At 45.8% G+C, this 22,037-nt stretch overlaps 1 protein-coding gene across 6 annotated transcripts in view; it reads left to right on the top strand.

Annotated features, from left to right (window-relative positions):
* MGAT5 (alpha-1,6-mannosylglycoprotein 6-beta-N-acetylglucosaminyltransferase) overlaps positions 1-22,037 on the top strand; it is a 327,080-nt gene that overhangs the window by 587 nt on the left and 304,456 nt on the right. For 4 of the 6 annotated variants that reach the window (XM_077747859.1, XM_077747858.1, XM_077747862.1 and 1 more), the window contains exon 1: positions 19,100-19,269. The exons of the other annotated variants lie outside the window; for them this stretch is intronic. The gene's annotated coding sequence lies outside the window, so the exon portion shown is untranslated. Of the gene's footprint in view, positions 1-19,099; positions 19,270-22,037 lie in introns of those variants that run through there. 6 annotated transcript variants of the gene reach the window in all.

Here is a 22,037-nt window from a genome sequence, read left to right as displayed (position 1 = left end):
CCGATCCCACCCGCGCGCTCCGCGAGGCCGCCTGGCCGGAGAGGCTGCGGGGAGCGCCGAGCCCACACCCGCGCACACACTCCCCGAGAGCATGCTCAGTGCGGCCCTGGGAACTTCCTGCCGAGTAGCGAGCCGCCCCGGCCCCCTCCCGGCCCCCTCCGGGCCCCCTCCCGGTCGGCTGCGTGCTAAGTTGGGGGAGACCGAGCGCGTGGGTGGGGGGCGCGGCGCTCGCCTGTAGCTCTTTGGTACCCCTGGCCCCTGCCTAGCCTTTGCTTAGCTCCCGAAGCTACTCGCGCCGACCGCCCACGCGGCTGGGAACGGGGGTGTGGATGTCATCCCTCTCTCCCCGAGGCCAGGTCCGAGGCTGGGAGGCCAGAGGCCTGGCGGTGCGGTGGCCAGCCTGGTGGACCCGCTCTCTGTGCACTCTCCGAGCGCGCGGACCCCGCGCAGGGAGCAGACTCGGTGGAAGGGGGTGTGTGAGCCGGGGACGTTCGCGCACACACTTGCTGTCACACACAAAGCCGTGGTTTCGTAGCTACCGCGCGGAAAAGGGAAGAGGTGGCGCTTGCATTGTCCTGCTGCTTTCGGAGCGCCAGCCGGGTGCTCTGCGGGAACCAGGCGATGCTTAAGGTTTTCAGATGCCTGGGTCGAGGTCTAGAGCTCGGCGGTCCTGGTTCTGACTGCCTAGCCCGGTGCAGGGGAGGACACAGTTATTAGCGCCAGGCTGTGGCTGCCCAGTTAGGAAAGGTCGGCGTTTATGCAGCTGTGAAGTTGGGGAGGGTAAGGCTGAGGTTTGTACGGGGTTCGGGTGGGATGGCACCGTGCACCTGGAAAACACGCTCAGATTCGAGTATTAGCGACAGGATCCCATTCTAAAGAGAAGCAAGTGGGAAGCTGGTGCCCCCGCCTGTCATTCTCAGGACCTGAGCGACTTGGTCGGGTTTTACCCCGAGAGGACCCCCTCCCCACCCACCACCATGTTAGCTTCTGTATCATCCATGTCCTGATCCTTGACGCAGCATCAGACCTGCCCAGTTTTTGATTCAGTAAATCAAAAAACAGTTTTTCACGATGGGCAAGCCCATCACAGATCTGTCTTCATACGTTTTCACCGCCCCCACTTCCGTCTTTACTACAAATTTTTTGTTGTTGTTCTTGTTCAGGGCTCAGATAAGCACCCTTAACTTTGTTTGGCACTATTAGGATGAGAGTGAATTTCCATTTTGGTTTCTAGAGGCCTTTTTCGCTTTTTCCAGCTACCGACTCGATGTAGGCGGAGTTCAGTGGAGAGGTCCTGAAGAACGCGGTGATGCAGGAGGGCTAAGACGGTGACCCTTCTGCCCCTTTTAGGGACAGGAGGAGAAGGGAGCGCCTCTGCTCTCGCACAGCTCGGTGCCAGGGCTTACAGTTTAGGGGTTTCCTTTGGCTTCCACCTTTGTTCCAGCTTGCCTGGGTTTGGGATGCTTGTGTCTGGAGTCACTAGGAGAAGGGAGTCTGCAGTCCTGGTTTGGGGACCCTGCGCGGTTTGCTGCTATAGGAGCAGCTGCTAGCTGGGGTTACAGCAGACTGCGATGGAGGAGACCGAGGACTCTGCCCAGATCTGCCTGCCGGCGGCACCTGGATGCTCCAGCCATGCGGCAGAGCAGCTTCTGGCTTCGTGATCCCAGCAGGGCGCATTTCAAGCGCTTTGTGTTCCGAGTGTGAATATGGCATACATGTGTATTCACACATATGTATGTACGTGTATGTGTTCATAAAGAAGTATGTGCCTGTGCAGTGTTCTTCAGTAGCATCTGGGAGCTGAAAGGGACTTCACCTCAGGAGAGCACAGGAATTCAAGTGTTCTCCCTTCCCATTCAGTTTCTCAGTTTAAACATAAGCCAGCCTTCTGCACAGCTGGCCTCCAAAAGCATTGAAATGCTAGCCCCCCTGTGATTCTGGCCCAGGGGGAGGCCTTTGGCTCCTCTCCTGAGAAGTGTGGCTCTTCAGGGTCCTTTGTAGATGTCACTGACTTAACACCACCTTTCCAAATGCTCCAAGTGGCTTGGGATCGAAGTCATTGCAGAGTCACACTCAGATTGATTTTGCCAGGGGACAAATCAATGTATTCTCTGCAGAGATGTCCAGAAAACTGCACAGAGTGGTTAGCATAAGACTTGGGAAGTTCATGTCCTTTCTCATGCTTGTGGTCATCCAGGTAGGTAGTTGTCCCTGGCCCTTCCCAAGAGGTGTAAAAAGTAGTGGGCACTCATCTTATTCCCCCCTCCTTGTGTCTCTTGGCCTTCTGGGTCCAGAAGGGTGGCGTGGGGGGTGGTTTCTTTGTCTTTGTTGATATTATTATAGTAAATGTCAGGAAAGCATATACTTCCAGGAGCTTCATCTCAGGGGATTTGTTTTGGTGAGTGTCAGAGTTTGAGAAAGGGGCCTTGTGTCAGGTGAGTGGATGACTGATATTTTGGCCGAAGGAAGATGTCTGTGTTCCAGAATCCAGGCACTTTTACAAAAAGAAAGGAAATAATTCTATATTCGGGGGAGGATGCCATGTGGGTGACAATTGAGAGGTTTGGGTCACCAGTAAATCTGGTACTTGTCAGTGCAAGTGTTACTAGGCCACCTTTAAAGTTCTCAAGTGCTTTGAAGTATAGAGTCACTCCTAATAGCCAGAAGATGGTGGTACTTTTTAATTTGTTTGAAATTCAGTAAAGATCTCACCGACCCTTGTTAAGGTTTCTTTTTTTTCTTCTTTAATTTTTTTTAATGTTTTAAATTTATTTTGGAGAGAGAGACAGAGTACTAGTCGGGTAGGGCAGAGAGCGAGGGAGACACAGAATCCAGAGCAGGCTCCAGACTCTGAGCTGTCAGCATAGAGCCCGACGCAGGCCTCGAACTCAGGAACTGTGAGATCATGACCTGAGCCGAAGTTGTACACTTAACCAATTGAACCACCCAGACGCCTCTTAAAGTTTCTAATCTAAGTCTTGCCCTGTACTAATCTTGCATCTTGTGTCAACATCCAAAGTCTGAGCACGGCGTGACCTCTCTGCCCGCTGTAGGTGGGTTCGTTGAGTGTTTATCCAGCAGCCACCATGAGCCGTGCCCCGTGCCGGTGCTGAGTATAAAGACGTCCTTCTTCAAAATTACCTTCTCACTTTTAATTTATCTGACCTTCTCTCTCAGTGTGTTAATGCAAACTAATAGCTCTTGGAAGGTCGCCAAGTTGGGTCCCAGGAGCCTTAGTGATTTTAACCATGTTCTCTCGGCTGGAAGCGAGGGGACTTGAGCTGTGTTTGCCCACTTGGGCTGTATTATTTATTTATTTGTTCTTTCATTGCTTAAATTCATGTTTCCCTGACTTTGTCGCATCTGTAAAGCTGTATGTGTACAGGAGAGGAGTTGAAGAATCACTTTATTTCTTCAGAATCCCAGGGCTCTCTTGTCTGAACACGTAACTTTCTGGAAAGAGAACAGGAGCCTTTCTGTCAAGGCTGTTTGTCTGGCCTGAAAAATCTGGACAGGCCATGGGGATAAGCTCTCGTGATTGGGTTTGGTGGGGTTTTCCCTGTAAACCACCCCTGCCCTGCAATGCTTGTGTTAATGCTTGGACCCCTGCCGGGGTGGTTATATAGGATGGCTAACGAGTATTTCTCTACCCTGTTGGCCATAAATTTAGGAGGGAAGTATGTCTAAGTACTTTATTACTTGTAAGAGTTCAGTACTGGTGTTTGCATTTGGTTCACTTTTTATGCCTAGAATAGAATAACAGCGTCACTTTTGCATCCCTCTGTGATTTTTGTGGCTGGCCCTGGAGGGAGCGTGTACCACCCACCCACTCCTGTCTAAGCCGCACTCCTTAGTGTTGCAGTTCTGAGCACAGACGGCTTCTAAGTCCTGTCACGCTGGTAAGATGCTTTTCTTAAGGATCCTACACAGAGCAGGCTTCCACTATAATAGTTGGGGATCTCTTTCGCGTCTCGGTCCACGCATGGGAGCGTGTTCTGTTGGCGATCATCACAGATACTATGTGTCTTCGTGGAAAAATGTCAAGAACAGGTGGCCAAAAAAATAGAGATGGGATGAAAAAAATTACCTTCTGTAATTGACATGGCTGCAAACGTTTTATTTCCTTTACTCTTCACTACAAAGGTAAGGTAGATACTGTTGTTATTCTCAGTTTATATATTGGGAGACTGAGACCTTTGCAAGGTTGTGAAACCTGGCCCGGGTCACATACAGCTAGCAAGTGGCTGGGCCAGTATTCGAACCCAGGGGGTCTAGGTCCAGAGTCCATATTAGCTGGACTCTGCTTAGTTAAGGCTAGCAAGCTCACTCTGGTCCAGCCAGCACTTTCTTTCCAACCAAAGCCAAGTGGAGTCTTAGACACTCAGGGGTTGGAAAGCAGCCCAGGGAGATCCCTCCTGAGTCCTTCTATTTCTAGTTGAGGTCATAGAGGTGCAGAGGGAGAAGGGCTCATCAGCCGGTGGGCAGTAGCGACAAAGCTGAGTGTTACTTCTGACCCTTGGTCCCACAGGAACAATTGATAACAACTGGTAACAGATGTGTTCCTGATTTGTCTTTAGAAATGATTCAGGAAGCAAAGGTGACAGTCATTTGACATCTGTCTCTCCCATTCCTAGAACCCCCTGTGCCTCTGAGCCCACATCCAACTTCACCTTGGAACCTGGTGGGAAGCAGGTGGTGGGTCCGCATCTTTTCACGATCCCCACGTGGGAGAATCTGAGCAGCTTACCTTATGCCTTTAAGTGAGGTGTTCCCTTCTAAATGGTTAGTTTGACATCTTAAAATTGCAGTCTGGAATGGATTTTATGGTTTTCTCTTAAAGTCTGTCTTTCCTTTTCTGTGTGTGTGTGTGTGTGTGTGTGTGTGTGTGTGTGTCTTTCTGTCTCTCTGTCTATGTGTGTCTCAGGGCTCCTGGCCCCACTCAGCACTGATTTCCATTCTTTAGGAGCATGGGGTAGGGAAGGCATGGTAGAGGCCTCACGGCTTCTAACACAGGGCCTGTGAGGACATTTCCACAGTGTCTGTGGGATCCTGGAAGGGCTGCTGAGGCCATGAAACATATTCCTCTGAACACTGGAATCACCATACTTGGTAGAATCTTCCAGTTGGACGCAACAGCAAGCACCATTCCCTTTAATTTTGTTCTTTGCATAGGACCAGCATTGCACTGAGCATACCAGGGCTCCTGCCTGTTCCAGATTCTGATTTTCTGGTTAATAAATAGTCCCTAGCTGCTCAAGGAGTTTAAAGTCTAGGCCTGGTCAGGGCCCACACAGAAGAGTTAAGTTCAGTTAGGAGGCAGTATGCAAATGAAGAACACATTAATTCAAAGCCTGTGTGACCATTTTGGGCCTCAGTTCTTCTGTGGAGAAGTAAGAGGGAATTGAATGAGCTCCAGGGTTCTGTTCAGTCCTAATGCTGCATAACCCTATACATATGGCAAAGGAGGTGTGGAATAAAGAAAGAAAATTCCTGTACTGAATAAAAAAGGATTGAAGAAAACTAAGTTGTTTTTGCTTTTGCTGGTCGACTGCCTGTAGTAGAGAGGTGAAATGCTTACTTAAGAAGAATGAACCCTCTATTATCACTATTCTTTTGGGATGTTTATTTTTGTATATTTAGAAATAAAAACCCCTTGGTCCTTAACTTCTCAGCCTAGAAATAACCTGTTTCCCCTGGTGAAGCTGTTTTTCCCTTTGGGAAATTGCGATTCAAAGAGCAGAAGATGACCAGGCTTACGGAGTGCTGTGGTTACATGGCACTGTGCCATGGGGGGCGTGGCGAAGGATTTACCCTGCCTGGAGCTGGGCGAATTCTCTGACCTTACTCTCACTACAGCTTCCCTGCCAAACAACTGCAGTGAAAGAACAGGGAGTTTGATATCAATCTCATTATAGCTCTCCCCCACCCTTTTTTTAAACCATCTGTTATTTTCATTTCTGATTTTTTTAATTTACTAGTGCTCATGCCAGTGAGTTTTCTACATGACCGACTCTTTCTCTTCTGCATCTTGTTTAGGAGATCTCCATCTCTGCCTCGTGCGAAGTAGCATCTTCCTGTGTGCCTTTGGTGTGTTTCTTGGTATTTCCTTTTTTTTTCTTTTTTTAAAAAAATTTCTTATGTTTATTCATTTTTGAGGGACAGAAAGAGAGAGCACACAAGCAGGGATGGGAGAGAGAGGGAAACAGAATCTGAAGCAGGCTCCAGGCTCCGAGCTGCCAGCACAGAGCCTGATGCAGGGCTTGAACTCACGAATGGTGAGATCATGACCTGAGCAGAAGTCAGAAGCTTAACCAAAGGAGCCACCCAGGTGCCCTCTTGGTATTTCTTTTGTATTTCTGTGGGATTTCTCTCACCCTCTCTCCTGTAATTTTTGAGAGCCACCAGGGTTAGAGGCAGAACTAAGTGGGGATTTGGAGGGGAAGGGCCTCCAAAGCGAACAGTATGTGAGTGGTCTTTCACTAGCCATTATTTAGGACGTACAGATGTAATTCTCTTAGGTGAATTGTTACCATTTTTCTTCTATAGGTTCACCATTCCTTTTTTTTTTTATTATTTTTCATATGTGCTCTTCTGAGGTCTAGTAAGCTTCAGAAAGAAAGATTTTTCCTAGGTTGGCTAAAAATACCAATGCATCTAGCCCCAAGGAGAGCTCTAGAAACACCCTCCCACAGGGCCTGTGCCCATGGCCGGTCACCTAATCAGCTGGGCAGCCTGGGTAAAGTCCCACTGTGATAGGCAGGACTCCGCAGTGAGCTGGCTGTCTCCACACAGGTCAGTTCAAGGTTCTGCGATTCTGGGTCCTCATGGGTCAGATGAGGCGTCTCTTACCTTCTCCTACTTCTGTGGATGCACTATGCCGTCTTGGCTGGGCTGGGCATGCTCATCTAACTCTTCTTTCCTTAATCTGTCCTTAATATTCTACAGTCTTCTAGTTTTGAGGGCCTGTTTGGTTGTGCTTGTTTACAGTTCTGTTGTTTAAATCAATCTGTGGATTTTTGTGGACATTTTTCCCCTCCCTTATTGAGAGCACAATTCTTGGGCTCATGAAACCCGGCAAACTGGTACTCCGTGTGAAATTGTGTGTGCATGTGTGTGTGTGTGTACACATGTCTATACACCGCTAGTGCTTTTTACCTCATAGTTCTATTACCTGCAAAAAGAAGTAGGAGTGGTCAGATTGGAGCTGCAGATCTGGAGTAGCCCTCAGTTAAAAGGAGTCTCCAGAAAGTGGGTGGGAAGGATTTTGTTAATACGGTCTTTCTCTTAGCACAGGCTTATCAGAGCTGTAGTCAGGCCGTCTTAGGAGATTATAATGATTTTATTGTACTCTCCTATATACGGCCATAAAGTGTTTTCCAAGATAATAAGTTGTTTATTCTATCATAGTGCCTTTTCTCTAATTGCCCCTATAACCAGAATCAGATACAGCTTTCCATTTTTTAAAAAATTTGTAATGTTTATTTTTGAGAGAGAGAGAGAGACAGAGCATGAGTGGGGGAGGGGCAGAGAGAGAAGGAGACACAGAATCCAAAGCAGGCTCCCTGGAGCTGTCAGCACAGAGCCTGACATGGGGCTCGAACCCATCACCCGCGAGATCATGACCCGAGCCGAAGCTAGACGATTAATTGACTGAGCCACCCAGGCACCCTAGCTTTCCATTTTTGATGCTGTGCCTGGTTAGAGTTCTGGTTTCTTCCTCCCACTCTGCCGGCTTCAAGAGAGACTTATATGTTTCCTCACTGTCAGCCTTTAGTATAAAGACGATAAGATTACGCAGTCCTTCTGTATATAACCACAAATTTAGTGCCTTAAAGCCACACAAATTTGTTGTTTCATAATTCTGTAGGCCAGAGAACCAACACAGGCTCCTTTGGCTAAAATCAGGTGTCTCCTCCTTCTGGAAACTCTAGGGAAGAGTCTGACCTCCTTGCTTCTGTCAGCTTCTAGAGGTCGCCCATGTTGATAGGCTTGTGCTCCCTTCCTCCACCCTCAGAACCAGTGATGCTGAGCTGCGTTCTTGTCCCTCTACCATCAGCCTGGCTCGCTGACCACAGCTGGGAAAGGTTCTGATATTAAGGATCTGTGTGATTAGATGGGCCCACCCGGATAATCCCGGATAATCTCATCTCCAGGTCCTTAAAGTAATCCTGTGTGTCCTGTAAGGTAGTCTAGTCACAGGTTCCAGGGATTAGGACGTGACCATCTCTGGGGCCATTTTTCTCTCTCCCACAGTGCTCAAAACTCCTTGTAAAGAAATTTTTTTTTTTCCTCTTTATGTAGAACTCCAACTTTCTGCTGAGGAGCTTTACTGTCATACGAAATTTAGGCAAATTCCCTCATCTTTTTGAATATATTGAAATCAACTATTTGCAAAACACCATATTTAGGATTTGAGCCCTGCTCTGGTTGGACACTGAGCTGTGCACATGTATGTGCTCAGCCTTGTGTGATTATCACCAGCGCTACTGCAGTGAGGAAACTGAGGTACAGAGGAAGCTTGCCCAGGGTCCCAAAGCCAGCGTGGTGGACCCAGAATACAAAAGGGGATCTCACTGATTGTGAAGCCTGTGTTCTTTTCACTCTGCCCTTCTGCCTCAGAAGTGATAATGGCAAAACAAAATGAGAAATGGTAATGGGGAAATGTAAAATAATGTCAAATCTCTCTGCTTCTGCTGACATGGTAACAGACAATAAGTATTGCCTGTGGGAGATTAATTGCACTAATGGCCCCAGTTAATGGCCTGCCTGTGTCTACACTTTTTGCCTTGTAAGTCTGTAGTCCCCTTTTCTTTCCTCCCCTGCTACTGGGATTGGCCATGTGACGTTTTTGGCTACAGGGATGTTAGCAAACATCCTGTAAACAGAGTTTAAAAGAGCCTGCATGTTTCAATTGCCTTTTACGCAGCTGGGCTTGCTGTCTTAGATCTCTGCCACCACCTGGTGAACATGCCCAGGCTAGCCTAATGGAGAGTTCTGACAGACACACAGGGATGAGCCAGGCTGTGTCTGATGAGGGCATCCTAGCCTCCAGCTGAACTGTTGGGTGCTTAGAGTCTCCTGTGCGTGCCTCGGCAAGATCAGTTGAATCAGTCCTACATCACCAGAACCACTCAGCTGACCTGTAGAGCTGTAGAAATAATCGATGATTGTCATGTCAAGCCACTGAGTTCGGCGAACTTTGTTACACAGCTGCTGCTAACTGATACATCCCTCATCTCATATGTTTGACTAGCATAAGAAGTATTTGTAATGTCTGTTTGAAGATCATTTTGGACCACTCATAACCAATGAATAGTTTTATTTTTATTTTTATTTTTTTAATGTTTATTTTTGAGACAGACAGACACACACACACACACACACACANGTGTATCTCTGTTCCTTGTCTTTTTTTTTTTTTTTTTTTGTTTATTTTTGTGAGAGACACACACACACACACACACACACACACACACACACACACACACACACACAGAGTGCCAGTGGGGGAGGGGCAGAAAGAGAGGGAGACACAGAGTTCGAAGCAGGCTCAGGATCTGAGCTGTCAGTATAGGAGCCCTATGTGGGGCTTGAACTCAGACTGCAAGATTATGACCTGAGTCAAAGTCTGTCGCTTAACTGAGCTACCCGACCGCCCTTAGTTAATATTCTTTTAAAAAATTTAATACATTTTAAAATATTCTTTTAAGGTTCTAGTTTCAGCTCAAGAACTTGCCCATTGTGTCTACCCTTTTTCTTTGTTTCTTTTCCTTCCTTCCTTCCTTCTTTCCTTCCTTTTTTAAAAACCTGAACATCCTTTAAATTCTGAGCAGTTTAAGTCTGAAGCAGACTTGCTTTTCCTCTTCAAAGTATTTGACCCCAACCTACAGTAAGAAATATATATTAACTCGTAATTCACATATACATGTGTATAACAGTAAGAAGAGTTTCAAGAAACAATACCTACCCCTCTGCCTCTGGTGTCCTTAGATGTTTTCTCTTCTAGGGGGGCCTGGTCTCTTGATTTTGGCTCAGGTTATGATATCACAATTTATGGGTTCAAGCCCTGTATCAGGCTGTGCACTGACATCACAGAGCCTGTTTGGGATTCTCTCTCTCCCTCTCTCTCTGCCCCTCTTGCACTCTCTCTGTCTCTCAAAATAAATGAATAAACCTAAAAAAAAAGATGGTTTCTATGCTATTATATTCCGTTTACTTAAAAAATGCTGGTCAGATGTCAGCATTATGGCCTGCTGCTTATTTTGTAAATAAAGTTTTATTAGAACCCAGCTGCTCCTATTTGTTCATGTATTTTTTGTGGCTGCCTTCAAGCTCCAGTGGCAGAGTTGAGTAATTGTGACAGAGATCATCTGGCCTGCAAAGCCTTAAAGTATTTACTACCTGGCTCTTGAAGGAAACGTTTTCTGACCCTTGCACTGAATTGATTTCATAACCCATCAGTTAGTTTCAAACCTCCATTTAGAAGACACTGTTCAGGTGACCTTTAGCTGTCCTGATACTCTTCTGCAAGTTACACTAAACAAATCTGGCACATGTGAAAACTACCCCTTTCCTGGGTCATACTCAGACTCTCTCTTCTAGTAACTCTGATTCAACAATTAAGTTTCTTTGATTTAACATTATACCCAGCTGCCTTATATAGGAACCTTTTAAGCATTTCTAAAATGTTTCATTTTAAGTATTATTATCCTCCCCCCATTTCTTTTTTTTTTAAAGCATAGCTTTTTATTTATTTTTAATTTTTTTTTTAAAATTTATTTCTAGGAGAGAGAGAGAGAGAGAGACAGCGTGAGCAGGGAAGGGTCAGAGAGAGAAGGAGTCACAGACTCCGAAACAGGCTCTAGGCTCTGAGCTGGCAGTCAGCACAGAGCCTGACACGGGGCTCGAACCCACGAACCGTGAGATCATGACCTAAGCGAAAGTCGGACGCTCAACCGACTAAGCCACCCAGGCGCCCCTCCTCCCCCCCATTTCTAATTTAAACGAGGCTTTCTTGTGGAAACTAGCTGGAATTAAAATGGACACAAATTCCATTCAAGTGCTAGTTATTTATTCATTAGATTGCAGCAGTGCCTTTTTTTGTAGTATAATGGAGTCCATTAGTGGAAGAGGTAGGGAAACAATGATCTTGGCTTCTTTCACCACACCTTTCTGGCAACTGGTCCTTACTGCCGCATTTCTGAATTAGGGTGCTATTATTCCTGAGCATAGCACAATTTAAACACATTAAATCATGGACTTTTGGGGTTGGAAACACTTTGGAAAAAAAAGGGTTTTTTCATTCAGACCCCATTGGGCCCTGCATGGCTAGATTTTTCTCACACTTCAATTTTCCAGCTCTGTCAAGGAAGGACAACAGTGTTATTTATGTTGTAGGGCTAATGCGGTTGATGAGAAGAAGCTGAGGCAGGAAAGATTTCAGAATGATCTGGATCTGTCTTTCTAGAATCTGAAATGCCAGGTAAAGAATGGTCACTGTCTCATTTATTGGCAGGAAGAAAGAACTCAAAACAAATGAGCTTCAATTACAGCATGGGGGGTTTACCCAAAATCTGAGAAATGTCCCCCAAATGAGGTACCTTCTTTGACATTAGAATAGATTCTCCTGAGTATTTTTTTAAAAACTTTTTTAATGCTTAGTTTTTTTTGTTTTTTGTTTTGTTTTTACTTTTTTGTTACATTTATTTATTTTGTCTAGAGTGAGACAGAATGCGAGTGGGGGAGGGGCAGAGAGAGAAGGAGACCCAGAGTCTGAAGCAGGCTCCAGGCTAAGCAGGCTCCAGGCTCTGAGCAAGCTTTCAGCACAGAGCCTGACTTGGGGCACAAGCTCACGAACTGTGAGATCATGACCTGAGCCGAAGTCGGACACTTAACCGACTGAGTCACCCAGGCACCCCTTTAATGCTTAGTTTTGAGAGGGACCGAGAGAGCACGTGAGGGAGCACGAGGGAGAGAGAGGGAGGGAGTGACAGAATCTGAGACAGGCTCCAGGCTGCCATACAGAGCCTGACATGGGGCTCGAACTCACAAACCGTGAGATCATGACCTAAGCCGAAGTTGGATGCTTAACCCACTGAGCCACCCAGGCGCCCCTCTCCTGAGTATTTTTGATTTTAGCTGCCTCAGGTGGGTGGTTGGACAGGTGTTGTTAGTAAGGACCTTCTGGCAACTGAAACCTGACTGAGCTTGCTTCAACAGAAGTGAGTTCACAGTAGGCCTCCAGGAATGGGAAGCCATAGTCCATCCCCCTGGCTCTTAATTCTCCTGCTGCTTTGTGGGCTTTTTTTTTTTTTTTTTGTCCTAAGAGCTGGACTCTTGGTAACAGCATTAGCTACTGGGGAAGCCACCCAGCAAAACTAATCTTTCTCGTGTAACACAAATTCCAGTTTCCTGGGCAGTATCTCTTCAGTGTACCAGCTTGACATCACCCGGAAGTGGCCAGAACTGGGAATTGCATTGTGGATTTGGGCTGGCTCCAGGGAGTCTTAAGGGGACTTTTTAGAAATGTGTGAGGGCAGTTTGGTTGCTAGTGATTGAGGAGTGCTATTAGCATTTATCGGTGGGGACCCAGGATGCTAACCGTCTCTGATGGGTAGGACAGTCTTGCGCTCAGACATGTGTCCCATGTCTCACTATGAGACGGTCGTGGGCAACAAAGTCTGTTTACTACCAGAACCTAGAAACCTGTCTTACCAGAAAAGAAAGCACATTTTGTATGTGTTACTTAGTGTTGGCTTTCTCAGCTGAAGAAGAAGGATTGTGCTTTGTTTCGTTGGGAAATTTACCAAGAGGTGTTTTCCATTTTGGAAAAGGACACCACCCATGGCATCAACATGTCACCCATGTCAGTCCACAGTTGTAGCTGACCCATTTTTTTGATTTTACATTCACATACCAGCATCTCATGACCCCATTATGCCTTCTAGATTTGTCTTGCCCAACTAACTGCATATGGAAATATACATTAGGTTTGTTACCAGTTATTTTCCTTTTATTCTCATTTATGTACCTCTTAGGGCAACACATATATATGTTTGAAATTGTGTTTAGGAGGGTTATCTAAGAATTTGATTTCAGATAGTAAAGGGATATTAGAAGTTTGCTGTAAGCTGGGGACTTGAGGGTTGATAGAGTTTAGAATACAGCACTAGGAGAAGTGATTGGTCAAGTCATCTTTTCCTTTAGCCTAATGATTCAACTGAATTAAATACTCCTAACACCGACCATTTAGAAAATAAAAAAAATTGTGTCTCCTGCATTTTGTGCAGCCGACTGTGAAGAAAGGAATAGAGATGTTGACCCCATCCTGCTCCTCTCTGTGGATGGTGGACTCTCCGTGAAGCAGACCCCCCTCCCCACCTGCCTTTGTTGTGGTTTCTGGCTCCTGGTGGACCCAGGCTTCCTTGTGGGTCTCCTCCTCATCCCCTCCTGTGGAAGAGCTGTAGGAGTAGAGAATGAAAGCAGGTTATCAACATGAGTTTCATACGAACTACTGCCGGCCACTCTGTCAGGTTTCAAGCTCAAGCTGTGACCTTGCAGGGAAAAATATTTACACCTTGATTTTCACTAACCTTTAACCAAAATGGAGCGATCCTTAGCTTTTGAATATTGGCTATAAATCACATTAATATTGGTATTGTCTGTGACTCTGTCACCGGTAGAAATCCAATATTTTCATATCACATTATAGATGTCTGTCAGATATCTGAAAATATCAATACTCATTATGACTTTAAAACTATGGTGGTTATTACACCTGCTGCTAGATAGGGTTATTTAATGCATTAATAAAGGAGCATATGTGTTAGCATGTCACAATTGAGAAAAATTTTTTGGTAATTGTATTTAAATGTAATTGACTTCCTCTGTAATCCTGGGTATTTCATTTTACCCATTTAAAAAATCCTGAGAAGGGGTCCGTAGACCTGCCCAGTCTGTCAAGGGGATCGGTGGTGCAGAATTCCCAGTGTAGGATGGTAGAGTGCCCTAGATGGGACCATCGCTGTCCCATCTCTTCTGTTTCTTGGGAGTTGCCCTCCTCCTAACGTGGCTTTTCCCTAAGACTGCCAGGTATGGGTGTGGAAGGGATATGGGTTTATCTCCAGTTGGCTTATTTTCTTCTTAGACCAGACCTGGTCAGAGGACGGAGCTTGATTCACCCTTGGCTCGTTCTTTTATCAGACATGAGGAGGCAAGTTTGTCAGAACATTCCTCTGGCAAGGCTGTATTGATCAGTACAAGGTACGTGATTCATTTAAAGCCAGAACATACTGATTATCTGAATCCTAAGCAGAAGTGTGATTTCTGGTTCAGTTTTTCAAGTAGAGAAAAACCACAGACATTTTGCAAGAAAATTCCCTATGTACATACCAACTTCTGTCTTCCTCTTTGTCTGCTTCAGAGTTACATAATCACGACACAACTCTAAGAGACACCCCTTGCCTAAGAAATATGTTGCTCAGATGACTGTCAGGGGTGTTCGGTTACTGTATGGCTTGTGGGGGAGGGGCATTTCCTAGAAGTTAGGGTTTGGGGTTGAGTTAGAAGCTCCATGGGTGTCTCTCTGCTCCCTTGCCACCCTGTGAGCCCAGCCTTAGAGGGTGCTGTGCCACAGCCAGAATGGGATTTCTGGGAGTGGCCTCAACCTTTTTCTGTTTCTGGAAACTTCTCCATAGGAAATGACTTTGCCATGGAAGAGCCCACTGCACTGTTCTTTGCTGTCCTCCAGACACGGAGTCATTGTGCTGCTTGTGCATCTTTTTCCTCTCACAGCGTCTAAGTCTAAATTTAGAGCATGAAAATGCTGAACATTTCCTTTCTAATTTTTTAGAATTTGAGCATAGGGAGGGATCTTCACACATGCGACATTAATATCCTGGACAAGCGTATTACATAGTAATGGGAAGAACATTTCTTATTCTTTGTTTCAAAAAATACTCTGAAGATTGGAACTGAGTAGTTTCAAATTCTTAACCTGCTTTTTTTCCTGTGGGTTTAATTATTGCTCACCTTTCTCATTGAATAAAAGCCACTGCCTTATGGAAGTAGGAGCAGCCCCATTAACTGATCATGTACTTCAGTCATGTCAGACTGAAGAGAACATGCGTGTATGTAACAAACTTATTAATGAAGTGACAGCATCTCACTCTCTCTCTCTCTCTCTTCGTAAAAGGGAGCAGTAAAATTCTGTTGATCTTGAGCTGCCGACTGTCATAGATTTATATGCAAGATTGGGGGTACCACTTGGCATAATTTTTTTTAACTTTTAAGGAAGTTTTTAAATACATAGCCCATTTATTATTTTTTATTTTAATTCAGTATACTTAACACCTAGTGTTCTGTTTCAGGTGTACAATACGGTGATTGGCAGTTCCTCTTACTATGTGCTCAGCATGATGTGTGTGCTCTTAATCCCCATCACCTATTACACCGATCCCCCACCCACCTCCCCTCTGGTACATCAGTTAGTAGTAGTGAAGAGTCTGACTTTTGGTTTGTGTCTTGTTTCCTTCATTTGTTTCTTAAATTCCACATATGAGTGAATGAAATATGTTATTTGTCTTTCTCTGACTGACTTATTTCGCTTGGCATATACCCTCTAGATCCATCATTTGGCCTGATTTTTATTTATTTTATTTTAACTTTTTTTTTTTTTTTTTAAATGTTTTATTTATTTCTAGGGGAGAGAGAGAGAGAGACAGCTTGAGCAGGGGGAGGGTCAGAGAGAGAGGGAGTCACAGGCTGAAACAGGCTCCAGGCTCTGAGCTGACAGTCAGCACAGAGCCCGACGCGGGGCTCGAACCCACGAACCATGAGATCATGACCTAAGCGAAAGTCGGACGCTTAACCGACTAAGCCACCNCACCTATTACACCGATCCCCCACCCACCTCCCCTCTGGTACATCAGTTAGTAGTAGTGAAGAGTCTGACTTTTGGTTTGTGTCTTGTTTCCTTCATTTGTTTCTTAAATTCCACATATGAGTGAATGAAATATGTTATTTGTCTTTCTCTGACTGACTTATTTCGCTTGGCATATACCCTCTAGATCCATCATTTGGCCTGATTTTTATTTATTTTATTTTAACTTTTTTTTTTTTTTAAATGTTTTATTTATTTCTAGGGGAGAGAGAGAGAGAGACAGCTTGAGCAGGGGGAGGGTCAGAGAGAGAGGGAGTCACAGGCTGAAACAGGCTCCAGGCTCTGAGCTGACAGTCAGCACAGAGCCCGACGCGGGGCTCGAACCCACGAACCATGAGATCATGACCTAAGCGAAAGTCGGACGCTTAACCGACTAAGCCACCCAGGCGCCCCTATTTATTTTATTTTATACTTTATTTTATCTTCTCATGTTTATTTATTTTTGAGAGAGAGAGAGTGCATATGTGCTTATGTATGTGTGTATATGTATGTGTGTGTATATATGTATGTATAAATATACATATATACTTACACATATATGTGCATATGTATGTGTGTCTGTGTATGCATGTGTATATATTTATACACACATACTTATACATATATATGTGCATATGTATGTGTGTATATGTATGCATGCGTATATATTTATACATATATATGCGTATGTATGTGTGTATATATGTATATATTTATACATACACACATATATTTATACATATATATGTATGTATGTGTATATATATATGTTTATACACACACACACACACACACACACACGAGTGGAGGAAGGGCAGAGAGAGAGAGAGAGAGAGGGAGACACAGAATCTGAAACAAGCTCCAGGCTCTGAGCTGTCAGCAGAGAGGCCAACACAGGGCTGGAACCCACAAACGGTGAGATCATGACCTGAACTGAAGTTAGATGCTTAAGTAACTGAGCCAACCAGGCGCCCCCTAGCCTGATTTTTAAATTGAGATACCTCAGATACTTTTGTCAAGGAAACTACCCTATCATTGGATCCCTAAGGCCAGGGTTCCTTTGAGAAGAAGTTTGAGAAAGCAGGAAATTCACCAACTTCATTGGTTGAGGGGTGGTGATTTTTTTTGCTCCTTTTGAAGGCTCTCTTATCTCTCCCCTCCATTTTGAGCCCCATTCATTTGGTCTGGTGTAGGATGTATTTTGATCTTAATCCTATCTTTGTGGAAAGAGTAAAAAGTGCACAGAAGATCGGGAGGACAGGAGCTTAAATGTCCATGAGTGATTCATCTTCTAGTCGGGTGGATGACAGTCATCTGTGCAGCCGCTGGGTTCAGATTAGATCCTGTTACCATTTCATAGACCTTATCATGATGAAAAGTGGAAAATCCATGTGCTCTCTTCAAACAGATAGTCAGAAGGTGAGGATCTCCCAAACAGAGTAACGCCTCTGCAAGTAGACCTCTTGAGCATTTAGCTGGTGTTCAGGGGAAATACTGGGCACTCCTGGGAACGGGGCCTGGAGCACATTGTCTAATTTCATGCTGATGACAGCCCTATAAATTAGTTTCCCTTGTTTTCACTGAACAAATGTGAAACCGAGGTTTGGAGAGAAGTTAAATGTTTCGTCTGCAGTGACTCACATGGTCGTCAGGTGCCCATATAATTTTATCATCCAAATCTGAACACTTTTGGGAGTAAAAGGAGATACTAGTAATTATGCTGGGATTATAGGCATCCATGGTAGTTATGGCCCCCTTGCTCATAAAGTACACATGGGGGGTTTAATTCTGGACTCTGGTTCCAAGACCTGGCTACTCTCCATGAGATATATTAGATCAAGTTGCCTCATCTACAGATGAATAACCTTCTGAGGAGGACTTTTACGCTAGGTATAGAGCCAAAGAGAAATGCCTGTGAGGCTAGGTCAAAGTTCCTTTTGACAAGAGAAATGTCTCGTAGGGATGTTCTTTCATATAAAAATGTAGAAAGGGTTTTGTCAGGAAGGCAGATGGTTTTTCTCTTCCTCAAAAGTGGTTTTCCATTTTTCATTGAAAAGAAGGGGTCTGCCAGTGTTCATAGCAGCACTTTCAACAATAGCCAAATCATGGAAAGAGCCGAAATGTCCATCAACTGATGAATGGATCAAGAAGATGTGGTTTATCCATACAATGGAATACTACATGGCAATGAGAAACAATGAAATCTGGCCATGTGTAGCAACATGGGTGGAACTTGAGGGTGTTATGCTGAGCGAAATAAGTCAGGCAGAGGAGAGATACCATATGTTTGCACATATAGGTGGATTAGGAGGAACTGAATGGAGGACCATGGGGGAGAAGAAGGGGAAAAATAGTTGGGGAGAGGGAGGGAGGCAAACCATGAGAGACTCTTGAATGCTGAGAATAAACTGAGGGCTGAGACTCTTGAATGCTGAGAATAAACTGAGGGCTGATGGGGGTGGGGAAGAGGGGAAGGGGGGTGATGGGCATGGGGGAGGGCACTTGTTGGGATGAGCATTGGGTGTTATATGGAAACCAACTTGACAATAAACTGTAAAAGAAAATATATAAATAAACATTAAAAATTTTTTTATAAAAACAACCAGAAACTCTTCTTGTTCCCCATCTTCTTCCCTCCCCATGAAAATAAATATTATCCTGACTTTTTAAGTAAAAAAAAAAAAAAAAGAAAGAAAAAAAAGAAAAGGTCTGCTTCAGCATTTACAAGAAAGATAAAGTGAGACTCATACACTCCCATATCTAGGCACATGTCTTCATAGCCAGTAACTGTGATGGTACAGAGAGTGATGTCGTAGAGTCCTCAATAGTAAAGTGTGTAGATGAAATTTACTGCCCCTGTTTTTAGCACTCTGTCCATGATGGTTATCATCAAGGCAGAATTGTGTGGGATAATCATCACTGTGAGATGTTAAAATGAAATCCCAGCACTTGAATATATAGCACTGCCAGTGTCGGACATCCTGGCTTGTGATGTGCCTCCGTGAGCCCCAGACACACACACGTGAACACACTCAGCAGAGGTGCAGACACGAAGATAAATGAAGCTCAAGGTACTTATAACTGATATTACAGCCCAACCATGAAAAGTAAGAAAGAACATCACATAGCTCTCCAGGATTTATTTGTTCCCTGTGTCATGTTCCCTTGCTGCCTTCTAGGCCCATTGAGGTGTGAAAGCAAAAGTTTCCTAAGAGCAGTTCTGTAAACACCAGGCCCCTAAAAAAGTCCTGCCGGATTGCCATTCATCATCAAGTCAGCGGTGCCCAAGAATGACGTGCCATTTACAGACACTGCTGGAAATCTCGGCCAAGCAGGTGGATGGGTAAGAGGTATGTGTTTGGTTGGAAATGTGGGATTTGACTTTCAGTTGAGCGCTGTTACTTGGCCTTTCTTCTACACCCAAGTGCCTTGGGGCTCTGCCTTCTGAACCTTGGAACAGCCCTAAAAGACAATCGCTGAGTGAACAAAATGAAACCTTGCGGCGATGAGGCGATGAAGCCTTCCCCCATCTGGAGTGACTGGTGGACGAGGAGACGGACATGGGGTGGGGGAGGGGCTCAGGGATTTGCACCTGCTCCTGTGATTTGTGTAAGCTGCTCCCTGAAGAACACAACCATCTCTGGGTATTGTCTTTCGAACATCCAGACTGTAAGGACTACAGGCCACAAGACAGAAAAAGAAAACAGGGTTGGAGGAGAGCCGTGAGAAGGGGCAGCATAGATAAATGAAGCAGCCTAGGTAGCAAATGGTAGCCTTTCTGCCGTGGGAAATGACAGAGCGTGGAAGATGCAGAACAGCTGTGCCGGCTTGGGTAACAAGGGTCTTCTGGGACTGGAAGAGGAGCTGTCGTCTGGGAAGTCGGAGGTCTGGCATCTCGTGCTTTCCCTGCCCCTAACTAGCTCTGTGAGCCCCTGTCCCTACTGCAAAAGTGCACGAGTTGGGTCCGATGTTCTCCAGCGTGACTTCCAGCTCTACAAGTCTTCCATGCTGAGGCCCTGAGCCGTCTTTGTAGGGCTCAGCAAACACTGCTGAGTACTTAGAGGCCAAGCGTAGGGACAAAGATGAGTGCAACATCTGACCCTGTGTCTAGGGTGGGGAACTCTCATAGACACTCCCATTGTGTCCATCGTAATAGGAACAGCTAAGTCTTACCCGTGTTTATTATGTGCCAGGGAGTTATGGACACTGCCCATAGACTTCTGTTAGCTCTTTTAACCCTCCCAACAACCTGTGAGGTAGATAAGTCATCCCAGTTGTAGAGAAACTGAGACACAGTGAAGTGAAGTAACTTGTCGAAGTTTTACGGTTAACACGTGGTGGAACCAGGATTTGAACCCCGGGAGCCTGGCTTTAGAGCCCACACTGTGTAGCTCCTGTGGTGTGTTTGTGTATGTGTGTATAGGTGTGTGAGGGGAGGGACGTCACATCTTCTTGTGTCACCATTGCTGGACTGTCAGCTGCTTGAGGGCAGCAACTATGTCCACCTTGTTAACTTCTATTCCTAGCGCCTGGCTTAGTGTAGGCTCTGGGGCGTTTTTGTTGAATGGGTGGGTGGATGGATGAATGAGAACGATAGGGTCTGAAGAGGAAGACAGATCCATAAACACCCGATGGTGGGCACTGTCAGGCGGGAAGGGTGCTTAGTCTAACCTGGGGCATCAGGGAAAACTTCCTTGCGGGTGATGCCTCAACTGAGCCTTGAAAAATGTGCTGCAGGATTTGGGGGCATCAGGTGGGTCAGGCATGCCAGGCAGAGAGGTTTTGTGGGGTAGCTCTGGCATCGCCTCAGCCATCAGCTATTCCTGGAGCACCTTTAGACGGCAAGGCAGAACGGCTGTTGGAGATGGTGCCTTCCCTACAAAGGCGATCGGGCTTGCTCCTGAGAACTGTGGAGAGCTCCTGAAAGGGTGTCAGCAGGGGAGTGACATGGGCAGCTTTAATTTTTCAGATGGGGTGTTGTGGCTGCAGCGTGAGGGGCAGAAGGAATGGGAATGAGATTGGGGCAGTGGAAAAACTCCTATAGTGGTCCCAGCAAGGGATCATGGGAACTTGAAGTGGAGGTTGGGGGAAAGAAAGGAGGCTAGGGGGGTAAGGGGGGAGGGTGACCCTTCTCTTTGGACATGGTGAATTCAAGCATCCTGGGTACTCCCACAGCAAAGCTGAGCTGAGCCTGGGAGGCTTAGGACCAGGGTCTTAGGCATTGCCCACATCAGGTGGTGATTAAAGCTGAGAAAGTGTATGACATCACCCTGAAAACAGTGTCACCCTGGGAGAGCCAGTCCCTGGAGGCTAAGCCAAAAGGAAACCTTGTAGGAATAGCTAGAGGCCTGGTGCTGCCGGAGCAGAATGTGGGTTTTATGAAACGGATAATCCTCACGGTAGTGATAACATATCTTGAGCCCTTCCGGTGTGTCTGGCATTTTTATGAGCACTTTGGATACTTTTATTTATTCTTCATCGAAGCCCTGTTAGGTAAGTGTTCTGATCCCCATTTCACAGCTGAGGAAAGTGAGGCACAGAGAGGTTTAAGTCACAGTTACCAAAGGCCACGCGCATTATGTGACCAAAAGGCCCTGGTGAGATGAAGCCTCCTAAGTTTTTACTGTGGAAATCTCTGAAGACCTTTGCAAATTCCGCCCAATGAATCAGAGGCTGAGAAGAGAAGGGAGGGTATTGGAGCAGTCCTGAGGGCAGGAGGATTTAGGGTGAGGTGTTTTTTAAAGAGTGAAAGAGCCAGTTGGAGAGGGGATTTTGAAGATGTAGGCAGGAGCTGGTTTGGGCTCTCAGGACCACCGCCTCAAGTGATGGATCATTACAGTCCGGAGGAGGGAAGAAGCCCTCCAGGGGCAGGGGGAGAAAGAGGAAGGAGGGAGGGGAAGGGAGGAAAGTCAGGGGAGGGGAAGGAGTAGGAAGGGGGAAGCCTGGAGGTGAGAAATCTGGAGGAGCAGAGCTTTGGGCAGCCAGGAAGTATCCAGAATAGGTAAATCCCCCTCCCTAGGCAGACTGAAGGCAGGTTAGTGGCTTCCAGGAGTTGGAACGAAGGGGCGAATGGGGAGTAACTGCTTAGTGGGTCTGGGGTTTCTTTTTGAGGTGATTA

Source organism: Crocuta crocuta, unplaced genomic scaffold (assembly GCF_008692635.1).
Source record: "Crocuta crocuta isolate KB4526 unplaced genomic scaffold, BGI_CrCroc_1.0 scaffold427, whole genome shotgun sequence".
Classification (NCBI taxonomy): domain Eukaryota; kingdom Metazoa; phylum Chordata; class Mammalia; order Carnivora; family Hyaenidae; genus Crocuta; species Crocuta crocuta.
Note: the sequence above shows the minus strand (reverse complement) of the source record. Positions and strands in the feature narration are given on the sequence as shown.